Source organism: Chionomys nivalis, chromosome X (genome assembly GCF_950005125.1).
Source record: "Chionomys nivalis chromosome X, mChiNiv1.1, whole genome shotgun sequence".
Lineage (NCBI taxonomy): Eukaryota > Metazoa > Chordata > Mammalia > Rodentia > Cricetidae > Chionomys > Chionomys nivalis.
In genome coordinates, this window is record NC_080112.1 from 15,362,240 (window position 1) to 15,385,559 (window position 23,320).

The 23,320-nt window shown below is 37.9% G+C and overlaps 1 protein-coding gene and 1 pseudogene across 3 annotated transcripts in view; one reads left to right on the forward strand and one right to left on the reverse strand.

The window, feature by feature from the left end:
• Fgf13 (fibroblast growth factor 13) overlaps positions 1-23,320 on the forward strand; it is a 534,707-nt gene that overhangs the window by 364,699 nt on the left and 146,688 nt on the right. The gene's annotated exons all lie outside the window — the stretch shown is intronic.
• LOC130868703 (U6 spliceosomal RNA) lies at positions 19,276-19,369 on the reverse strand (annotated as a pseudogene).

Below are 23,320 nucleotides of genomic sequence, written 5' to 3' on the forward strand. Positions count from 1 at the left end.
TCCTGCAATGCTTGTTATACCTGGAGGTTGCTGAAGTCAAAAGCCATTAAGGAGTCCTGACTGTCACCACTAAATTGACTTTTAATGTATGAAGGTGAACCTTTGTTCTGTATGTGAAATAAACAGTTTCCCACATAGGGATTAAACGGAATTAAATACTTAAATTGGGACATAGATTGAACTGTCCTCTTGTATGAGTAGAAATGGAAGTACCTCAAGTCAGGCTCGGAGCCTACGTTAATTATCTGTGGTTACTCCAAGAAATTCCCACATACTTGATAGTTTAGGACAACACCATTTTATTTTCCTTTCCCTTTGAGAGCTACAAGTCCAAACTCTGCCTGCAGCATCCAGAGGTGAAACCTTGTTTTTTCTAGGGCTAAAAGATTCTAGATGCTCCTTGGCTATTAGATATGATACACTAGTCTCTCTTTCTGTCTTCAAATCATTTTATCTTCATTCTCTTCCATCCTGTCTTAAAAGTTTCTCTGTCTTTCTTTGTAAAGGCCATTTACCAGTAAATTTAATAACACTCAGATAACCTATGATAATCTCATTTTAAAAGCCTTAGTATTATCTACAAAGCCTGATTTTTCAAGCATCAGAATACTCAAAGGTTCTGTGGACTGTGCTGGGAATATATACTTGTGGAGCTCTACATTCTACACATTACAGGGAGCTCAACATTCTGCAACTTTACTCTGACTGACAGGAAATCTGGTTGTTCAGGGACAAATTGGGACAATAGGAATACGAAGATAGGATCACGGTTCCTCTCTTTTTAAAATGGCACCCCTCTTCTAGAATGCTCCTTAGCCCCCAGGCTCTCCTACTACTTGATGGAATTAGCCTCAAACCATCCTGGATCCATTTGCTCACTGAAGCAGTGTAGTACTAAGCAGAGTAGAGATTCAGGAATGTGACAGAACTGGGTTAAATGTTACTTCTGTATGTACTGGCGATTTGACCATAGGCAAGTTACCTGAATCTCATGTTGAAATGAGGGAGAATCCAGTTTTATTGGAAGATTTTTGGATATGGGGAGAAAGACCTCCAAAAGACATGGGTTTAGTGTCTGGTTTTGTCACATGCTAACCAGGATAATTTGTAACAAGGCAAGAAAAACTCAAATCCTGTTTTGTGAGCAGAGGAATATACACAACAGCTTGTAACACTGTAACTCATAAACATGTTAAAATTTTATAGTAATATATATGTATGTATATACTTGGTAGTAATATAGTACTTATTAAATTTATTGCTGCTAGACACAATTTATGGAGTGTTTAACCTGAGGTAAATATACTTTTATGTATGATAGAACAATGCAGAAATGTACCTTAGTTCTCCTATAACTAATTTTGGCCTCTAAAGGTGAAAGAATATTATTCTGAGAAACTAGCAGCACTGGTGCGATAACGCCACATATAACACTATTCAAATAATGCCCACTTAACAAACCTTTCAAATTGTTTCTATGGGATAAACGTTAAGTCATCTGCAGTTTGGGGAAAGATTGTATAATATGTAGGAATTTTGAGATATGAAGAAGCTGGTGCTGAGTTAAATTTTAAAAAACCAACATTTTAAACATGGTAAACATTTCAACATCACGACCACATGTCAAACCTAATGCCTTCTCTAACAAAATTCACAAGTCTTAAATATGTCTTGGAGACAACGAGCGATATTAGATGGCTAACAAATGAGCCTTTTATTTTCATATTTCTGACCAAATGCTTAGGAACGTCTTTCCCTACATATATATGAAACATTTTGACCATTTATACATCTATGTTAAACATAGAGACTGTTTTTTGCTTGTATAGCTTTCACCATTTATTAAAAATTATAAGTACTCTAGAAAGGACTTAAAGTAGGTGAGTAAATGTTTTTAGATTATGTACAGACACCACAACTTATCCATGATATTTGAACTAAAAAGTCTCACAGTTATGAGTCGCCTTGGAACTAAAACCCTGCAAATTCTGAAGAATAGCTGTACTTTCAATACATCAGTCGCAGCCCATAGTCTCACGATAAAGAGTTGGAGAAGAGTCTGCTTTCATAGGAAAAACTGATAATGTTATAATAATAGCCCACAGCTCCTTTTACTCACTGAGCCATCTTGCCAGTCCCTTGGTTACATTTTAAAGAATGAGAAATAACCATGGGGTTATATATAAGTGTAGATTTTACTAATGTCAGAGAACAAAGTCATAAAATAGACAAACATCAAAAATAAAACCTGAGGATAAAAATGTTTTGTAATTAAGTTCTAGACCTATCTGGGTAACAGCTCTAAGGCAATAGATAACATTGTGAAACAACAGAGCATTCTGGCCTTAGGGTTGTGAAGCCTCTTCTTCAGTTAGTCACTAATCAAACAATTCAAGGAATTATTTCATTGACTCTTTTTTTTTGCCAGTTGTGTTTTGTTCTACCCTAGGTCTCTGAGCTATCTAGTGTCCTGTTCCTGAACATCCAGGCAGTGTAGGCCATGGGCTCTCTCCCATGGCAGGTACTTCAAGTTAAACCAGACATGGGTTGGCCACTCCCACAGGTTCTCTGGCACCATTACCTCAGCACATCTTGCAGGTAGGAAACATTGTAGATTAGGAGTTCTGTGGCTGGACTGGTGTCCCAGTTTTCTCTTTCCATAGCCTGCAGAGTGCCTTCCTGGACCAGAGAGAATAGAATGCTGGGGTGAACGCACTATGCAGGCACTGGTTCAACCTCTCTAAGTTCCATGAGATATCTGGATGTTCTCCCCATCCTCAGTGGATTCCTACTGTCAGGTTTCATAGAATGGACCTCTGCCCTAAAATAAGCCTGAGTGGTTTATGGATCTCCCCAGGAGACCGTTGGCTGAAAACTCAACTGAATGCAACTCAATCCCACCACCAGATTACCTGGCTACAAAAGATGACCTGACCAGCACAGACTCCATATCCTCCATTACTAGGAGTCCTCACTAGGGTCACTCTCATAAATTCCAGAAACTTGCCACTGCACTAGGTTTATACATCAAATCCCCATATGAATGGTCCCAAATTCCACCAATCTCTCCTCTCATTCTCTCCATCCTTCCTTCCCCTGATACCTGATTCCTTCCACTCTCATCCGCACCTTTCCCCAAAACACCCATAAAATCTATTCTATTTCCCCCTTCCAGGAAGATCCATGAATCCCATGTAAGTCCTCCTCTTTACCTAGCCTTTCTGGGTCTGTAGATTGTAACTTAACAGCTAATATCCACTCACAATTGACTACATACCCTGTTTGTCTTTGTGGGTCTTGGTTACCTCACTCAAGATAACTTCTTTATAGTTGCATTTACCTGCCTGCAAATTTAATGATGTGGGTCCCTGTTTCCTTGCTCCTCTAATTTACCCTCCCAGATCTCTCCTCCTATGTATTCTCTCTTCCTGCCAGTCCTGCCTATCCTTTCTCCTGCCCTGCTATTGACCATTCAGCTCTTTATTAGACCAATCGGGTGTTTTAGACAGGCAAAATAACACAGTTTCACAGAGTTAAATAAATGCAACCTAAAAGAATGCAACACATCTTTGCATCATTAAACAAATGTTCCACAGATTTAAAAAAATATAACACTTATTAAAATAATATTCTACAACACGTTGGCTTTTAGAGTCTCAATTGAGAAGTCATGGGTAATTCTTTTAGGTCTGCCTTTATATGTTAGTCTTTTTCCTTTGAAGTTTTTAAATATTCTTTTTTTGTTCTGTATGGTTAGTGTTTTGATTAGTAAGTGGTGAGGGAACTTCTTTTTCTTGTCTAATTTATTTGATGTTCTGTATGTTTCTTGTAACTGTAAAGGCACCTCCTTCTTTATGTTAGGAAAATTTTATTCTATGATTTTATTGAAAATGTTTTCTTGCCCTTTGAGTAGGGATTCTTCTTTTCCCTGTATTGCTATTAGTCTTAGGTTTGGTCATTTCATAGTGTTCATTCGTAGTTTCGTCTTTTCAAATTTTTTGGATGTTTTGTGTCAGGATATTTTTTAGATTTAACATTTCTTTGGCTGATGTATCTATTTCTTCTACCATATCTTCAGTTTCTGAGATTCTGTTTTCCATCTCTTATATTCTGTTAGTGAAACTTGCCTCTGTTATTCCTATTCACATTCCAAAATTTTTTATTTCCCAGATGTCCTCAGTTTGTGATTTCTTTATTGCTTCTGTTTCCATTTTCAGGTCTTGAACAATGTTATTCTTTTTCTTCAACTATTTGTTTTTCTTGAATTTCTTTAAAAGATGTATTCATTTTCTCCAACTGTTTGTGTTTTCCTTGATTTCTTTAAGGGATTTATTCATTTCCTCCTTAAGGACCTCTATCATCTTTATATAGTTGCTTTTAAGGTCTTTTTCCTGTGCTTCAGCTATATTGTAATATTCATAATCTGCTGTGGGAAGATAGATGTGCTCTGGTGGAGTCATATTTCCCTGGACGTTACTGATTGTATTCTTATGCTGGTGTCTAGGCATCTGGGTTTGTGGTGATTATAGGTCTAGGTTCTGATTTCTGAGTTTGTCTTTGTTGGTTGGATGTTTTGTCCCTTGGTTTCTGTTTCCTCTCTGGATTTTCAGAGTGGGTTGAGAGTGTGTTTCCTGTTTTACTTGCCTGCTTGGCAGATGTATTCATGGGGGATTTGTTGCTGGCATTGGAGGAAGGAGAGGTCAGTGAGAATTGATCTGTGAGATCCACAGAAGGCATGCTTCGGGAGACTGCCGCTAGGGTTCTGTTGCAGTGTTAGGGGTGACCCTGAGGGTTTGCTCCCAAGGAAAAAGAGATATTGGAAAAGGTCCATGGGCAGCCTCTCAAGTAGTTCTCTTTCTTCCCTGTGAAAATATATAAATAAAGTTGGCCTTCTGCAACCTGAAAAAACTTGAGCATGTAGACACCCTGGTCTTGAACTTCTATTATCTAGACTATGAAAAATAAATGTCTATTGTTTTATCCAGCCAACCTATGCTAAGCTGTATTAGAATCCCTAACAGACTAAGATGCTCTGTGTCTCTTTTGTGAATCTGCATCCTTTCTCTGTGCAATAAGATCTGGGCCACAAAGGCCAGTGCCTCCATGAAAGTTTCACAGCCCCATCTGACTGATTAAGGGATAATTCTAATACAAATTAATCATTCCTCATTTATTTCTTTTCAAACATTTTTACAGTGTAAATAACGAGGAGAAATCTTCTCCTTTGAAAAGCCAGGCAGCAACAACCATGGTAGACAAATTATCTAAAATGGTTGCAAGTGTAAACTATTAAGTGGGCCGATATTGACAATTTCATTTGGAAGCTTAAGATTTCTCTGCTTCTCAAGAGACAGATGAAAGCATTGGCTAACTAGACAGGCTTTACAAGGGAAGAAAAGAAAATTAACTATCGTATTTTGTGACTTCGATGTAGTGCCTGTAGAACTCATGTTTTACTGTTAAAAACTAGAAGTAGATTGTAGAACGTTAGTGTTGATAGAGACTATTTTGGCCATTTTAACAGAGGAGTTATATGGCTTGCATTATTTCACACAGTTCCTAAGAGACAGATTTAGCTGGATTTAGCTGGACTAAATCCTTGAAAGATTTCAGATGTGTTCTGTTTGGTCAGTGCTGTTCCCTGGCCTTGGTGGTCAGTGACGTTTGGCTTTGGGTAGGTGTAAGACATCAAGAGGTCAACAGTAGGGATTGGTAGCAGAATCTTACCAAAGTCTTAGAGGCACATTTTTTTTCAATCACCGCTGAAGCAGGTACTGTAGATTAGAGAAGTCTGGAAATTAAACTCTGAAGGAAAGTCCTGGAAGTATCGGGCTGAGTAACTCTTGGAGAGCGCAACTGTGCCACCTTTATTCTTTACTTTTTGAAATAGAATATATTATTACACATTCCATGCTAGTCTAAAACTTTCTTTGTAGACCAAGCTAACCTCAAACTTGACAACATCCTCTTGCCATATATTCTGAGTTCTGGAATTGTGTACCCACAAATTCAGTGGCCTTTTCATTCTCTACAAATAAGGCTTTATTTTTATAAGAACGAGTGAGAAATGGTGAGGAATTTATGGATTTTGTTCTTTTCATATAGCATTTGAGTTGTCAATTAGCTATCTATGTGGAGCTGTCAGGTAGTCAACAGAACCTGTAAATGGATGTTTGAACTTAAGAAAAAACAAACATAGAATTTGGAAACTATTGGCTTGAATGAGGTTATATAAGATGAAGAAAGAGGTCCTGGAAAACACTGAAACAAAAAAGTCAAGAAGATAGAAATAGATGTAAATGTGTAAACTTTTTCAGAAACTGAGGGAAGAGTGTATCTTATCAACGATGGGCTAATTTTTCATTGTATGTTCTACTGTGAACTCAAGGAAATGAAGTCTAGAGAAATAAGTATGTAGTTATTTGACTGTATGAGGATTGTTAATGATTTTGACAGTGTTTGCATCCCTAGAGCATAGAGACAGAAACTAAACCAGAGTGAGTTCAATTTAGAAACAGGGAGATGGAAAATAGTGGCTACTGACTAATAAGAGATGTTGGCATATAAGAGGATGCTAAGCAGGGGTAGCAGCTGGAAAACAGAGGTGGCACAAGATTGTTTATACACTGCCCATTTCTATTCGTGGGTGAGGATGATTCTACAGAGAAGAAAATTATATAAGATCCAAGAACAAAAGGATACTTAAGAAAGCTGGATGCGATGCAATGCATATGGAGGAAAGGAATGGGTAAAAACAGATTCAGAGACATTTTACCAGTGTTGGTACTTGATCCATTAAAGCAAAGACAACATCTGCAAGTGAATGGCTGATTGTTGGGTGGGTTTTTAGGTTTGTAAATATGCAAAAAATTTAGTGTCACGGTGGATAATAAAGTAATAGTAGTAGGAAGCCCAGAGATAATAGGAGTATCACTTCAAGTTTATTGTTATCATTAAAGAAAGAAGTAGTGGTGAGTATGTTGGGTACCAACTGATGCACACAATATGCAAATCAGTATGGAAGTCCCTTTTTGTGTTTGTTTGTTTGTTTGTTTGTTTGTTTAAGACAGAGCTTCTCTGTGTAACAGCCCTGGTTGTCCTGGAATTCACTTTGTAGACCAAGCTGACCTCAAACTCACAGGGATCTGCTTGCTTTCACCTACTATTGGGATTAAAGGTGTGCACCACCACTGCCCGGCGAAAGCTCCTTTTTTAAAAAGGCTGGGAACCATAGTATTTTCCAGCTCTGCCACTTGTGGATATATACCTGAAGGAGTGTGCTTCATCATACCACAGAGATATTTGTGCTTACATATTTATTGAAGCACTACTTACAATAGTCAAGATATGGGAGCAGACTAGATGCCCATCTACAGGTGAATGCATAAAAAATATGATATACAGTGGGGTTTTATTTAGCCATAAAGAATAGTAAATTTACTCTATTTCCAGTAAAAATAATGTAACTGAGTTAAGCAAAAAAAAAAAAAAAAAGTCAGACTCAGAATGAGAATAACGTTTACTCACACATGGATCTAGATTTAAATATATATGTGTGTGTTCATGTATTTATGATTTATGACATGAAATAAGGGGGATAATATGAGAGGAGAATGATAAACACAAAGAAAAACAAGAGATAAAAATGGATGGATTAATTAAGAGCAATAAACAGTACTATGTATATATTAAAGGATAAAAATAAAAGTACAAAGTATCATAATAGCAAAGCTATTATGGTTAAAATTAATATTCACTAATAACTTTAATATCTCTAGCCATGACGTCAAAATGGATCCTGCCAATATAATGGAGGGTTGAAGAAGCTGATAAGTTAAGCTTGTTTGGAAGAAAATGAATATCCAGCACTATCGAGCCTAAGTTCTGGACGGTTAGATATGGTCAGATGACATGGGACAATAGCTAAAATTATATTGTGGTAGGAAGGGGGGAAAAGTAGACAAGTAGAGCAATAAAGGCCCAAGCATGGAATTAAAGAATGTCGAGTGACATAGAGAAGAGAGGTTGCCCTAAGTAAAATAATGGTAGTAAATGCAATATTGGATGGAGTACAGAAGCTCACTGCTGATGTTTGCAAGTTGGAGAAATGATTACATCATGAAAAAATCGAGATGGGAAAGTTAGAAGACTTTCTAAGTGGTTTGGCTGCATTGGGAGTTTTTAAAAGGCGATGGGGGTAGCTACATAGGAACACGAGGCTCCATGTGGAGGGCTTTTACTTTATTTTAGTTGAGTGACAAGGATGTTTCTAAATTGCAGTTGATATTAAAATAATTATCTGAAAGAGTACCCAGAGACCCACTGCACAGCATCCCTAGATTTTCTCAGTTGTAACATCCCACAACTATATGACACAGTTTGGATATTGACACAGAAAAGAGCAATTCTACCTGGAGTTTTGCAGCCTCATCTGCACTTGTCTGTGAGTATGTGTTCATTTCGGTGGGGTTTCCCTGTTTTACCCCATTGATAAAGCGTAGCACAACTTCTATGCTTGAGGCTCTACTCTGATGCCCTGTTATAACTATGCCTGCCACCCTTGGTTATTACATGTGTTAGCTGTCCTGATAGGTTTGTAGTGCTATCTTATTGTGATTTTTTTTTTTTTTTTTGGTTTTTTCGAGACAGGGTTTCTCTGTGGTTTTGGAGCCTGTCCTGGAACTAGCTCTTGTAGACCAGGCTGGTCTCGAACTCACAGAGATCCGCCTGCCTCTGCCTCCCAAGTGCTGGGATTAAAGGCGTGCGCCACCACAGCCCGGCTATTGTGATTCTTTTTTATGATTATTATTTTTCCCATGATAGCTAATGTAACTTTTTTCAAATTTTTATTTGCCATTCATATAGCCTCTTAGACATAATATTTTTGTGTATTTTTGAACTGGACAATGTGATTTTTTGTATTTGAGCTTTAACAATTCTCTACCAGTTATTTGCTTTTGTTCTCTTTTTAAATGTTCTTTGTCAATTCCTCGAAATTTCTGTACAAGGTATTTTGGTCATATCCACCCTCCCCAACTCCTCTCAGATCCCCTCCCACATCTATACCCATCCAAAATCACGACATCCTTTTCTGTTTTTTAAATCCACCCAGTGCAGTTTGAATTCCTCAAATACCCATGTATGTAGAACTTGCCCTGAAATGTGGTCAACCCACCAGGGGTCACACCAGTGAAGAAAACTTCCCCTCCTTCCAGCAGCTAATGGCCTTAGATCCTCAGCTATGGGTGTGAATATGTGCCCAGCTCCCCCTTCTCCATGCTGAGATTTTGTCTGGCTTGAGCCTCTGCATGTTGTCACAATCCCTGTGAGCTCATGTGTGCAGCCCCATTGCATCTGGAAAACACTGTTTCCTTGAATTCACCTATAGTTTCTGGCTCTTACAATCTTTCCATCACTTCTTTGACAAAGATCCCCGAGCTTAAGAAGAACTGAAGGGGTTGCTAAAGATGTCCGATTTAAGGCTGAGTATTCTGCAGTGTCTTACTGCTTGCAATGTAGCCCATTGTAGTTCGCTGTGTTAATTACTGTCAACTGCAAGAAGAAGCTTCTCTCACAAGGCACCACATGCCAGCACTATGCAAGCTAACCAGTAGGGGTCAAGTGTAGTTGAACACCAGCCTGATCTCTCCATGCTCTAGACTCTAGTATGTGTTGTGCTCAGCAATCAGGCCTAACTGCCCAGTTTTCTAGTATAACCAGGAGCAATGGCAATCACCTGCAATGTTCTAACTGCCCAGTTCTGTAGTATAAGCAAGAGCAATGTCAATCACCTGCAGTGTTCTAACTGCCCGGTTCTCTAGTATAACCAAGAGCAATGGTCTAACTCTTTCTATTTTATATGGAAACCCACTATTAAATCAGCTTCTCTAAAGGGTTTAAATTCCTGGGGGAAAAAATGACAGATGCCTGGTTTGCAAAGGTTTTTTTCAAGTCTGTAGTCATTCTCCGCATACGGTCTTTCACAAGAAACAAACAAAAGAGCACCTTTTAAATTCTGTATTTGGGAAATATTTTTTTGCTTCCTTCTCGTCTCCATGGTTTCGGATGAGTAATCTACTGTCATTCAAATTGATGCTCCTTTATGAGTAATGTGTGGTATCTCTCTAGCTCCTTGTAAAATTTAGTACTTGTTTTTTTTTTCCAGAATTTTAATTATTGTATGTGTCACCAGTGATTTCTTTGGGCTTTTCCCATTCAGAGTTAGCTTCCAGAACCCCGAGGAGGTATATAATTTTAATCAAATTTGAAGAGTGTGCAGTTATTTCCATTCACATTCTTTAGGCTCCGTTTTCTTTATCTTCTTAGGACTCTTATGATGTGCAAGTCGGGGCTTACATTGTTCTTACTCATTTTCCTAGTTTCTGTTCAGGTTTTTACATTTTATTATTCTTTTCTCATGATTATTGCTGCTATCCAATGTAATCTCCTGTGTACTATTAAAATTCTATTTACAATATTGCATTTTGCATTTCTATATTTCCCTTTGGGTTCTGTCTTTTAGTTTCTAATTCTTCCCTGAAAATTTGCTTTATTTTCATTGTGTCAAAAGGATAAATAAATGCTGTTAACTGTTTTCATAATGGGTGCTTTAAAAATCTTATAGATAACGCTCAATTAACTCAGTTTCAACTTGACCTAAATACTCATTACCTCATCTTAAAAATTTTTCTAGTTCTTTATATGAACCTGAGCATTTTGAAAAAAATGCTCTTTATATTTTTGTTAACGTGTTCAGAGGGTATGGTTCTAATTATGTTCTTTCTTGTGTAGGCATTTACTACACAAAGATTTAGTGTGATGGCCATGCCCTAGTTAGTGGATTGCAATGTTAATAACACTTTATTTGCCCTTCCTTGCTTCCATCTTTTAAAATATACTAAACATAACCATATCCCCCCATTTTCTTGCCTCCCTCCAGCCCCTCCCATGCTCTCCCATCTCCTTCTCAATGGAATGACCATCTTGTATTTGATTCTTTTTGTTCCACATCTGTATTGAGATGCACAAATATACGCAAACAGTCTGCTGAGTCCATTTTTGCTGTTTGTATATATAAGATTGTAGGGCTGATTACTTTGTATTGAATAATGAATCAGGGGCTTATCCCTAATCTAGGCTAGTTATCCCTTTCTCTTCACTCATTAGTTGCTTTGAGTTCTTTGTCTATGGCTGGGACTCCATGAATCGTTCCCAATGGCTGCCTAAATAACACCTGAAAAATCAAAACTTAGTTTTTGAATTAGAGCTGTTTTTATCAGCCTGGAACATGAGATATTTCAGGCTCTCCTAGTAGTATCTGTGGGAGAAGGAGAAACTTGTGAAGACAATAGGAAGCAAGAACTTTCTTGGAGAGGTCCTTCTTGTCATTTCTTCCCACTCACTCTATCATTACCTGGCAAGAAGAAGAATGCAACCTCAGGTCTCTTTGTCCCCTTTGTGGGAACAAATCTTTGTTAGGCAGAGGGTAGGATCTTCTTGTTTGGTTTATCCTGGGTTTCTGATGTCTCTTAAATAAGGAGTACATAAAGAACTATGGAGATGAACATTGTAGATCTGCATTTTAGAGTGGATGGTCCTTGTCAGTGCTATGAGAGCACTTGGAGTTTCTAAGGGATCGGAGTCCTGATAGGATGGACAGAGTGCATCCTTTGACTGCTTATTGTGACCAAGACTCGTAACCAATCTTCCTTTCCTTTGCTATTGGTGTCATGATCACCTGATATTGTCAAGGGGTTTATCATATCCTGCAACAAATTAGCCTGTCAGTTGTTCAGGAAGGGATCAGGAACTGTTGAGCCTACATTCCTTATTTGTTGATAACAAGAGGTCATAAGATACCATGCCTCTTCTCGACTCCTTTATAATTATAGCAGTGAGCAGCTCTTTAGGTTGTTGCTTGACTTATTCCCATGGTATATGATGGTATCTTGTGCAAAGGAGCAAATAGAGATGTATCTGTACTTTCTTATCTGTGATGGAGGCCTGGCATATATTAATTGTACAAAAACAATGTTTTCATTGTGACATTTTCATGTATTTACACAATATGGATTAGTTCTATTCACTGTCCTACCCCTTCTTGTCCCTTTCTTCCTTATTCTGGTCCCTATTATCTCCGCAATAGCCACATTTGTATTTCCATGCATTTTTATTTTAACTTGATTTTGTATTTGAGAGGACACATGCATCATTTGACTTTCTAAGTCTGGCTCATTTAGTTTATCATGATGATTCCCAGTTCTTCCTGTTTTCCTGCACATGATATAATTTCAGTCTTTATTATGGCAGAATGATTTGTTGGGTGTACCTCATTTTAATTATACTTCATATATTGACGGACAGCTAAGTTGATTCTGTGCCTTAGCTATTGTATTATATCAGTGAATGTGGGCATCATTAATGTATACTAACATGGATAAATTCGGATATACCCCAAAGTGATATAACTGTATTTAATGGTAATTCTAGTTTTAGTCTATTTTATAGAAGCTATAATAATTTATATTCCCACCGGTATAGTTTGGGAGTTCCTTTCTCCCTAATTCTAGCCAGGATTATTGTTAATTGGTTCTTAATGTTTTTGGCCTGATTATTTCTTTTTTCCTGTGGATTTAGGATTTGACTTATTCTTGTTTTTATGACACTGAAATACCTCTGTGAGTTATTTAGTTGCATTCTGTCAGATATTTTTTAATCTAAATCCTCCCAGCTATGAAATATAATATTACATTTGTCATTGCTGTACCTCAATGTTTTTAATAAGGTGTGTTTTGATTTTCATTTGATTCTAGGGATGTTTATATTTTCTTCCTGGTTTCTTCAATGGTGTACTGATCATTCAAAAGCAGATTTTCCATTCGCCATATGTCTGTGTAGGATTTTTTGCTATTTATGTCTAACTTTATTCTATTATGATTTGATAATATAGAAAAAGTTATTTGTTTTTTTTTTCTAGTCAGTAGCACTTAATTTATGGCCTAAAATGTGGTCTATTTTTGTAGAGCTTACATTTGCTTTGGCTGCTAAGAAGAAAACACATTCTGCAGGGAGGGGTTGGATGCAATCGTCAATATTAGTCTATTATGTCCGTTTGGTAAAAGGACAATTTCAGCTGTCATTCTTTAGGTGCTGTCTGGTGTGTGTGTGTGTGTGTGTGTGTGTGACGGCTTCTGTCACTAGGCTGGAACTCATTATTGCAGACTAGGTTAGTTGGTCAGGTAGTCACAGCCATCACACCCAGCTTTAATTTGGGTTCTGAGAGTCAAACCCAAGTACTCAAGTTTAAGCACTTTCCAGTGGAGCCATCTTTCCAGCCTCAATCCTTATATAATATTTTGGGTTTCTTTTATTAAGACATGCTGACCTTTTAAAATAAAAGATTTCTTTTATTTTGGGCTATAGAGTTGTGTTCCTGTGAGTGCATATGTGATTTTGTGTTCAGAGACTCATGGAGGCCAGTTATTGGATACCTCTGGAATTACAAGTGATTGTGAGCCTCCTGATTTAGGCACTGGGAACTGAATGAATAATGCAGGTCCTCTGGAAGAGAAGTACCTGCTCTTAATCTCTGGATGGTCTCTCCAGCCCCTCAGGTGATCTACTTTATCTCCACTAATTTTGTGTGGGAGTATACTTTATCAGTGACGAGTGCCCCCACACCAGCTTACCTTGAGTTTCCATTACTCGGTATATTCTTTTACATTTGGGATGGATTCCTTTGTGACCCTTGTTTCTTTCAAACAACAACAAAATAAAACTGGTTGGATCTTGTTTTCAGCGCATCTTGCCAGTCTGCAGCATTTAATTAGACATTGGAGACTGTTTACGTTTCAGATTATTGACAAGAAGAAGCTGCTGAATCTTAGACTTTTGCCAGACGGTCTCAAGCATTGTTCATTATCTTCCTTCCCCCTTTTTCATCTCTAACCTTCCTAGTTCATTAGTCGAACATGCTTGATTCTTTCCAAGTTTTTATTTGGTCATCTATTTCATATATTCTATCCTGACTATTCATGTTTGTGACTCTCCCTTATCTGTGTAGGATTTCTTCAAGTGTCTTCTATAATGCTGTAGTTAGTGCTCATTTAGAAGGATCTTTACTCTTCCATTAACTATAAAGTATAAATTCTCTATTTAGTAATATTGGTTGACCATTCTTTACTCATAATCCCCAGAATATGTCTTTCCTGTTCTCTTTTACTCCAGCTCCATTGTGGCAGTGGTTTCTCCCATTTTGCCATCATTTTGCTCTCTGTTATTTGCACAATTTTTAGTATAAAATGTACTATTTCAGAATTTCTTGTGGTTTCTGCCCACTGCTTACTGTTATTCATTATTGTCTTTTTTAAACCACTCATCCCTTTCTCCAGCCACATGCTTGGTGATTTATTTCAAATTATTAGTGGGAAGTACAATTGCTGAGTGTCTCTGAGCTCCAAATTCCCCTGTCTCTATCTCAATTATGTTTTAAATGCAAAATGCAAAGCTTAAAGTGGAAAGACAGATGAGTAAGGTTTTAAATGTGGCCAAAAGAAAACAGCTCAAAACAGAGAAGTGAATATAAGCATGAGGAAGGGAGGAAAAAAAGATGTCAACTCAGGAACATTTCTAGACTTAGTAGTAAAAACTTAGGGAACGTGCTTGCCTTCTGTCCCTAATTTATTTTGCGTTTATTAAATGGAGTTGGAGTATTGGATTTTAGATCCTAGAGTTTTATATCCATATGTGTGATGAACCCTACTTGTATTATTTTCCAGTAAGGAGAATTTTTACAAATCCTCTTCTCTGTGTAATATAGCTTCAAAATAGCTTCATGGTGATTAGTTGAAATTATTTAATATTTGAGAATTGCCTAGATGATTAATAAGTATCTGTTATATACATAAAATATCTCATAAGAGTCTTCTTATAGTTTATTTTGTATTTAAAAGTGTTTTTCATACAATATATTTTAATCTTATTCTTTTCCCTCTCCCAATTCCTCCCAGACCCTTCCAACCTCCTAACCCCCTCCAAATGTCTTTTTATTTCTCAAACAAAATCATCTAAACTGAAAACAATAAGACAAAACAAAAACTCAAAGAAGAACAGGGTCCACTTGTATTGGCTAGCTGCTTTCATAATGCTAAATGAAAATAAACTTTCCAAACTGCTTAGCAAACTTCACGGTATGTAGCATACAGTAAATGTCCCTATAATTTCATGGTTATTCCGTTCTTCCTCAAGATGCTTGATAAATTCAGCTTGATCCTTTATGTTTGACATGCATGGTTTAATGCAAAGGTTGACATAGGCACACAGAACCAGTGTGGGTAGGCAAGGTGGGTATAACTTATATGGGTATGAGGATCTCAAAATGCAGTTCAAATGTCCCTGGGAAGAATAAGGTGATAGATATGTCTAGACCTCCTACCCTGCACCAACCTAGTATACATGCTACTGGAACTCTGCTTGCCTGCAGTGTTCTGGGCAGATTTTTACTTTTTGCAACTTAAAGCTTGAGTGTTTTTCTAGTATAGTGGCTCACAGTAGAAAAGAAATAGTCCAACTCACTGACAGCACAGCATGTATCCATGCTCTAATACATACCTGTATCCCCCACAACACTTGGAAACCTGAAAGAAAACCAGATGTTTTCAAGTGGCCGATATATGTCAATATGATCACTCAGTTAAGTGAATTTAGGAGTAGCAATTACGGTTCTAGTTTTTCGGCAGCTATTATAAAGAGCAGAGATAGATGCTTTTATCACGATGGTGAAACAAATGCAAAGAATTAGGAGTGCCATCTTGTGGAATGATCTGTCATTGCCACTCAGGAGTCAACCAAAATCAAACACTAGTAGAAACTGGATGTTTTCTGTGCATTAAGACCCAATCTGGAAGGAATTCCTGATAGTCACCTGTCGAATTAATAAATTAAAGGTTGGATACTCTTCAGAAGACAATTTAGTTAAGGTAAATATCACCTTCATAGTACATCTGATCCATTGCCCATTGTTAATTGGAAAATAAAGAATAAAATAATGAAGATGTTCAAGATTGCCTAGTTCCTTCCTGTTTGGGTCTTGTCAGCTGTAATGAGTAGATCAGGTGGGATTTTTCAGTTTCCCTAATGATTAAATTATTAAAAATTAATAAATCATTTAAAGATCATAAAGAACATTGGCAGCTCCAGAGCTAGTGGGAGTTGTCTATTTTCTATTAAGTTAGATTAAATGAAATTTCTTATTTTAAATTGAAATAATGTGTATTTCATCTCACTTAACTTAAAACTATGACTCCAGAGCCAAATACAATAACTGCTTTCTAGCCCTAGCACTCAGGGAGTAAAAGTGGCATGGCCATGATGTCAAATGAACCTGAGCTCCACAGAAACTTCCTGACTACCTGGAGCTACAATGAGACTGACTGCCAAAAAGTGAAGGGATGAAGTGTGGCTCAGTCACAGAGTGCTTGGCTAGCAAGTCCACAGTCCACGTTTGATCCCCAGCACCACAAGACCAATTCTGCTGATTCCTTGTGTAACCGAGGAGACAAATAAGAACGAGTCCCTGACATCCAGGATTTCAGTAGTCATTTTCTTGCCTTTCAACTTAAAATGTGGACATTTAACATGTGTTCTGTTCTGCTCAATGCTGTTGGGTTTCTAGAGTACGCCACATTTTGTGGAGGTGCTTGTGGGAGCTTTAGGAAGGCATAAAGAGTTTGTTTGGATGGCTAGCGGCAAGGAGTCTGACACCAAACTGTTTTGTCTGACTGTGAATTTTGTCACTTGCCAGCTGCATGGCTTTGGGCAAAGAGCTCTGACATTCTATGCCCCACTTCCCTCATCTGTACATGGGAATCATATCCTGCGGGCGCCACATGAAGATTAAATGAGGCAGTGTGTACAGAAGAGTCAGAAGCGCTCCTCCATTAGCAATACCGTACAAGTTCTGCATCTTCATTAGCATGCCCATCCTCACCTACCAACATCATCTGCCGCTACAAAGGAAGGACTTGACTTGGCTTTGTAGTGTAAATTAAATCGCATGCTCCATTCTGTCTTTTCAACATTTTGACCAACTTAGTTAAGTTTCTGCTTTTCTCAGTTACTGTGTGGACCATGTAGGACCACTCTTATCTACTTCTTTCCACTAGATTCTCTCCTCTGGAAAGTCAGGACCAGAGGCATGGGGAAATGAAATGCTAGAAGATACGGAGACTGATGTCTCTGGGATATAAGGGGCTTGCATGCCAGCTGTGTTTAAGAGTAAGGCAAAGCCTGGATAATCCCAATCTGTTAGTGTACATGCTTGTGTAAAGCTGAGGGAACCAAACAGAAGCCAAAAGCAACGTGCAATTGCAGGCATGGAGTAGTTTCAGCATGCTGTGTGAAGTATTTGGTCATTGCTAAGTGCTATGTGTGTTCAAGCTGTGATATCACCCCTCTGTGACATATATTTTCCAATAAATTGCTTAATCAGATTTAATTGCTTTGCCATTTCCAATGTGTTTAGAGCAAAGAACTGAGACCATAAAAGTTAACTGCTCTCAAAGAAGTGCAGTTAAAATTCATTTTGGCTGCAATGCCCAACTCTCCTAACAATCTTCTCTACCCCAGCTTCATGAAATGTGGTTAATATTCACCATCTGAGTCTTGAGATCCAACTTCAGTGTTTCAGAGGTTTGGGGCTACAGGGCTCTTATTATTGGCGGGTGATGTTTTAGAATATGTGCTTGATTGAACTGTAGGAAACATAGCAATTTCACGCACAGTCAAGACCACACTTGCTTCCTTGGCTTTTAGGAATCAAGTGAGAGCGGGTTTCTCAGCAAGGCCTGCATGTGGCCAAGTGGGAAGAGCACTACCGTACATCGGGACAGATTTCGGGCCCACTACACACTGGATAACAGGCTGTATGATGACCTTAGTGATTTCATGGCTTTGTGTTACATGACTTGTGTCACAGTGTCTGTGCCTCAAATGATTTCTTTCATTATTTTTCAGAAACTTGTTTGTTTGTTTTTTTTTCTTTACCAAAATATAGACAAGTCATCAACTTGAAATTAAAACAGCGTAGCAGTTATCTGAGGTGGTGATGTGGAAATACTCTTTTCTGCTGCTATGACTGGGACCCACTAAAGATACTTTTACATTTAGTTTTGCCACAAAGCCTCAAAGAATAATGTGTTTCTATATTCACTTGGGAACTAATAATTGGAGTGGTCACACCAGCTTAGCGTAAGATATATGTGAAGCTGGAGTAGTTTATGCATTCTAAAGTATTTCAAAGTAATGATCCATTAAATAGGTCACAGAGACTACACGTGGCTTGGCTAAAATTATAGTTAGTCAATTGGTGTGAGGCATCAAGCTTCTGACTCACAATCTAGTAATTGGGATCTGCTTTTAAACAGCAAGTAAAAGAAAAATTCTGCTCTCATTTATAACTCAACTTATTTATAACTGAACTTGGTGCAGTCTGTCCAATGTCATTTTAAAGAATTCTTTCATTCTATTGTATTGCTATTGTGTGTGTGTGTACATGTGCATAATATCTAGGCATCAGTAATCACATGTGTCAGGGCATACATGTGAAGGCCAAAAGATAGCTATAAAGTGACTTCTTTTCTTTGAAGTTACATGGAATCTTGGAGTTTAGCCCAGGATGTTAGATTTGAGTCTCTGCATTGTCTTCTAGCCCCGAATGTTAGTTTTTAAAGAATAGTTAGTGGTGACATAATTGGTAAAATACTTATTAGGGAAGCTGATACAGGAGGATTCCAAGATTGACATCAGGATAAGACATAAGATAGAGGGAGAAAAAAGAAAACAGAAAGAAAGGAAATGAAGGTGAAGGAAAATGGGAAAAAAGAACAGGTGTGACAAAGGGGGGAAGAAGAGTATAAAAGGGGAAAGAGAGGAAAGAGAAACATGAAGAAGAAAAATGAGGGGGAGCCTGATGTGAGGAGGCTGATATACAGTATAAGGAAGGAAGAGAAACAGCAGAAAAAGTCTGTTTGCTTAAAAGACTAGCTGGAGTTGAGAGTGTCCAAATAAGAGAGCACAAATCCAGTCTTGAAGGTGAAGTTCAATGTCTGAATTTTCTTTTACAGCAGATGCTTTCTCTTCTTTTGTGCATGATATAAAGAAACTTGTGTTAGGTAAATTGCTCCAGATGTAAAAATAACAATAGACAAGATCATATAATCAATATTCATGTCTACAGTATTTCTTCTTTGATGGTATTACATCAATTCTTGCTTTTATAAAAATATGGAATGCATAAAGAATTTACACAGGGGTCATGCTAATCTTTCCTGTATCATTCCAGTTTTAGTATACATGCTGCCAAAACAAGCACCAATTCTTGCTTTGATAAAACCCTCATGCACAGATAGTTATATGTTCCTCAGGGTAGTATTTTAAGCACTTCATTTTAAAGGATGCATAAAATGCCTTTGCTACATGGACACATGCACAGAGTAACCTAACCAGTCAACAGCAAACACAAAAGCATTGCCTACTTCTCGCATTAACAATGACATGCATGTGTTACAACAGCCTCCGCAGAGGCAACACAACCTTGATGTTCTACTATAAATCTTTCCAGAGTTATTTTCATCCCCTCCTTTGGGGACAAAAAGACTGCTTTCTGGAGACTGGAGAGAAGGCTAAGCAGTTAAAAGTCCTCACTACTCATGCACTGGACCCAGACTTTGTTCCCAGTACCCAAGTAGTGGTTCATAACCATCTGTAACTCCAGTTCCAAGGACTCTGACACCCTCTTTTGACTTCCACCCATGCTTCACTGGTGATGCACACTCATTCATGCAGACAAACACTCATACATACAAACTAAAAATAGGTAAATCTTTTAAAAATAAGAGAAAGAAAATCTTGCTTTTTCTTCCAGAATCATCACCATGTGCCTTTTTGTTTATATCATCTGGCAATCAAAGGTGAAACAGATTATTCTCAATTGACTCCCTAATTCCTGACCCAAACGTGCCTTTTATCTGGAAGGGTAGCATAGATATTGCTAACTGGTCATATGCAAAAGCATCACATATAAGATTTCCAGATTTAGCAAACAAAAATCAAGGCTTCTCATGTAAATTTGAATTTCAGAAAAACCACCATGAAATAATAATTAGTATGATTTTTCTAAACATTGAATAAGACAGACAAGTATTAAGATCCATAGTTCATTTAAAATTCAAATTTAACTGGGCATCTTCTATTTTATCTGGCAACCCTTAATGTGATTTATAAATAATATCCAGATTACATAAATAAGAGACAGCAATAAGACCAATTTTTAACTGTAGGATGGGAATCCTGCCTACTGATCACTGCTTTCTTTGAGACAAAGGAGCAGCAGATGTGGGATTTGGTGAATGGCTATCAGCTGAGTGTAACCAACATATAAAACAATTTCAGTAAGAGAAAGGAAACTTGCTATCTCTGTTGATTTGCATAAAGTATGCTTGTGTTTACTTATTTTATACTTACTTAGTTCAGACAAAAGTAGCAACTGAGATCAATTTGTGTCTTAAAATATCCTACTCCAGTCCAGGACCTGCTTCCTTCCAGAACTGCAGACTCAGAGTTAACTGCCAGGCAGAAAGGTCAGTTGGCTTCATGTTTTACAGCCTCAGATTCGAGGAAAGGGACCCCCAACTTCCCAGTGTCCACACTTTTCATGCATGTGCCTTATTCTTGTCAATTCGTTCTCTCCCACAGTGTGCCTGCTTATAGCAGACAGTTTTTTATAATTTCCATAAAGGCACTAAGCTATTTGCCTAGACACACACAAACATTAACACACATTAGCAAAGACACTACTGACATTTTTTTCTGAGAATGAAGAATGGATAAGCCCCTTGCTTTTACAGAATGTGATGAGGGATAGACAAGAATCCTTAATAATTGTGTCATGACAAGGTATCTTGCAAAGGACTGAATGAGTACTGGAATCATTAATGACTTTTTAGAATTTGTTGTTGCTGTTGTTGCTTTTGGGTTAAGACATGGCCTCGTGTGGACCAGGCTGGACTTAAACTTGTTAATATAGTTGAGGCTGCCCTTAAACTCCTCATTCTTCTGCCTCTAAAGTGCTGGGCCACAGACCTCAATCAACTAAAGTCACTTCTTTTTACAGAAGTGAAAACTGGTATTTCAGAATGGGTGAATTCCACATTATACCTCCTATGGTTAGTAAATAGTTGTGTCAGAACATAAAACCACATCTGGTTGACCACAGCTCCCGTTGTCATCATTGTTAAGCCTGAAATATCCCAAGCTTCCCCAGGAGTTATTTCTTTAAAGAAACCTAAGCTGTGACTTTCAGAAATGTATTGTGATGGCTTGGATTTCTGTTCCTTGCAGATATTTTAGAAGAAATTTTCAGGCCCCCAAATGATCATTAATCACATCAAGTATTACTGATCATGTTAACGAAAGACTGACATATTGCGTAGGACCTTGCTTCTCAAAGTATGGTCCATGGACCAATAGCACTAAACGAATGATCTCAGGCCTTATTGCAGAATTCCTGAGAGAAAATCTGAATTTTAACAAGTAACCATTGGGCTTTGTGTTCACATTAAACTTAAAAAAAAAAAAAACATTGAATGCTGACATGGGATTATATAGTACTTATATATTGGAAGATAGGAATAGTGAAATTATTGTTTTGCTCATTTTAAGAAGGAAAAGAAGTCACTGCTGCAGGCTTACTGAGGCAATGAGAACCTGTGAGGAGATGATAATAGAAACAACCTCCCTCATTCACTTTGCTTTTTTTGTACACACTTGCAACATTAGCATGAACTGGATTTACAGTATTCACACACCTGCTGAAGAAAATAGACACCTTAATTTGCTCCAGTGTAAGGAAACATCAGCCATCTCAGCTATGCCTTTGTAGACATTACAAATTATGTGCAATTTCAAAAAGATATTTAAACACCCTAAATATGGGCTGCATTATCTGGCTTGTAATAGCAGTGTGATTAGCAACAGCAAAGGGAAACCGCATTGGAACTGTGTTAGCAGGGAAATGGCAACTGTTCCTCAGAAGGTTCCCTCTTGCTCTCCAAGGTGTTTTGTCAACAGGGAAGTGACAGCGCTGAAATCCTCAGCCCTTGGGCTCTCTGTGATAGTGTGTTAGTTACTTTTCATGTTGCTGTGTCCAAAGAAGTGACAGGACGAAACTCAAGGAAGGGTTTATCTTGGTTTTCAGTTTGAATAGATACAATCCATCATGGTAAGGCTATTCCACGATGGCAAAACTGTGTAGCTGGGACTCTCAGATAAATGTAAAATGCGCATCTTTTTTGATCACATTAATTTATAAGCAAATCAACATGTTACAATAATTGTGGAAAGGGAGTTTTTTTAATTGCTTTATAAATAATACCATTCAAATTTCCACCTTCTCCCCTCCTCCTATTTCCCTTCTGCTCCCCCACTCACCCTCCCCACTTCCCCTCTAGTCCTAAGAGAGGACAGGGTACCGTGCCCTGTGGAAAGTCCAAGGCCCTCCCCCCTCCATTCAGGCTTAGGAAGGTGTGCATCCAAAATAGACTAGGATCCCAAAAAGCCAGTACCTGCAGTAGAGACAAATCCCAGTGCCATTATCATTGGCTTCTCAGTCTGGCCCCAATTGTCAGCCACATTCAGAGGTTCCAGTTTGATCCCATGCTCATTCAGTCCCAGGCCAGCTGGCTGTGGTGAGCTCCCCTTAGATCAGGCACACTGTCTCAGTGGGTTGACCAACCCCTCGTGGTCCTGATTTGCTTTCTCATATTCTCCCTCCTTCTTCTCTTCAACTGGACCTTGGGAGCTCTAAAATGTGTGTCTTTGTTGCCTTTCAAGGACCCTAAGAAGTACAGGTGAGATACATGATAGATGGATAGATAGATAGATAGATAGATAGATAGATAGATAGATAGATAGATGATAGATAGACAGACAGATAGATATTCTAATTCAAATTTCTATAGAACTCTAAGCACACCGATTTGGTTAATAACTGTATTTCATAAAACAACACTGAAAGAGATTCATGCATCATTTCAGTAAACATCTAGATAATACATTTTTTAGGCTCTACCATTTTAGTTCTAGCTGCCAAGTTTACTACTGTACTTAGAAAACAGTCATCCAAAAACAAATGGATAAGTCTGTGTTATCATAAAACTGTAGTTAGGTACTCTGACCTTTGAAGTTCATCTGATTGCCATACGCCATGAAATATGTATCTTTGAGCTCTTTTCGGCCATTTAAAAATGTAAGAGTTGGCTTGGTA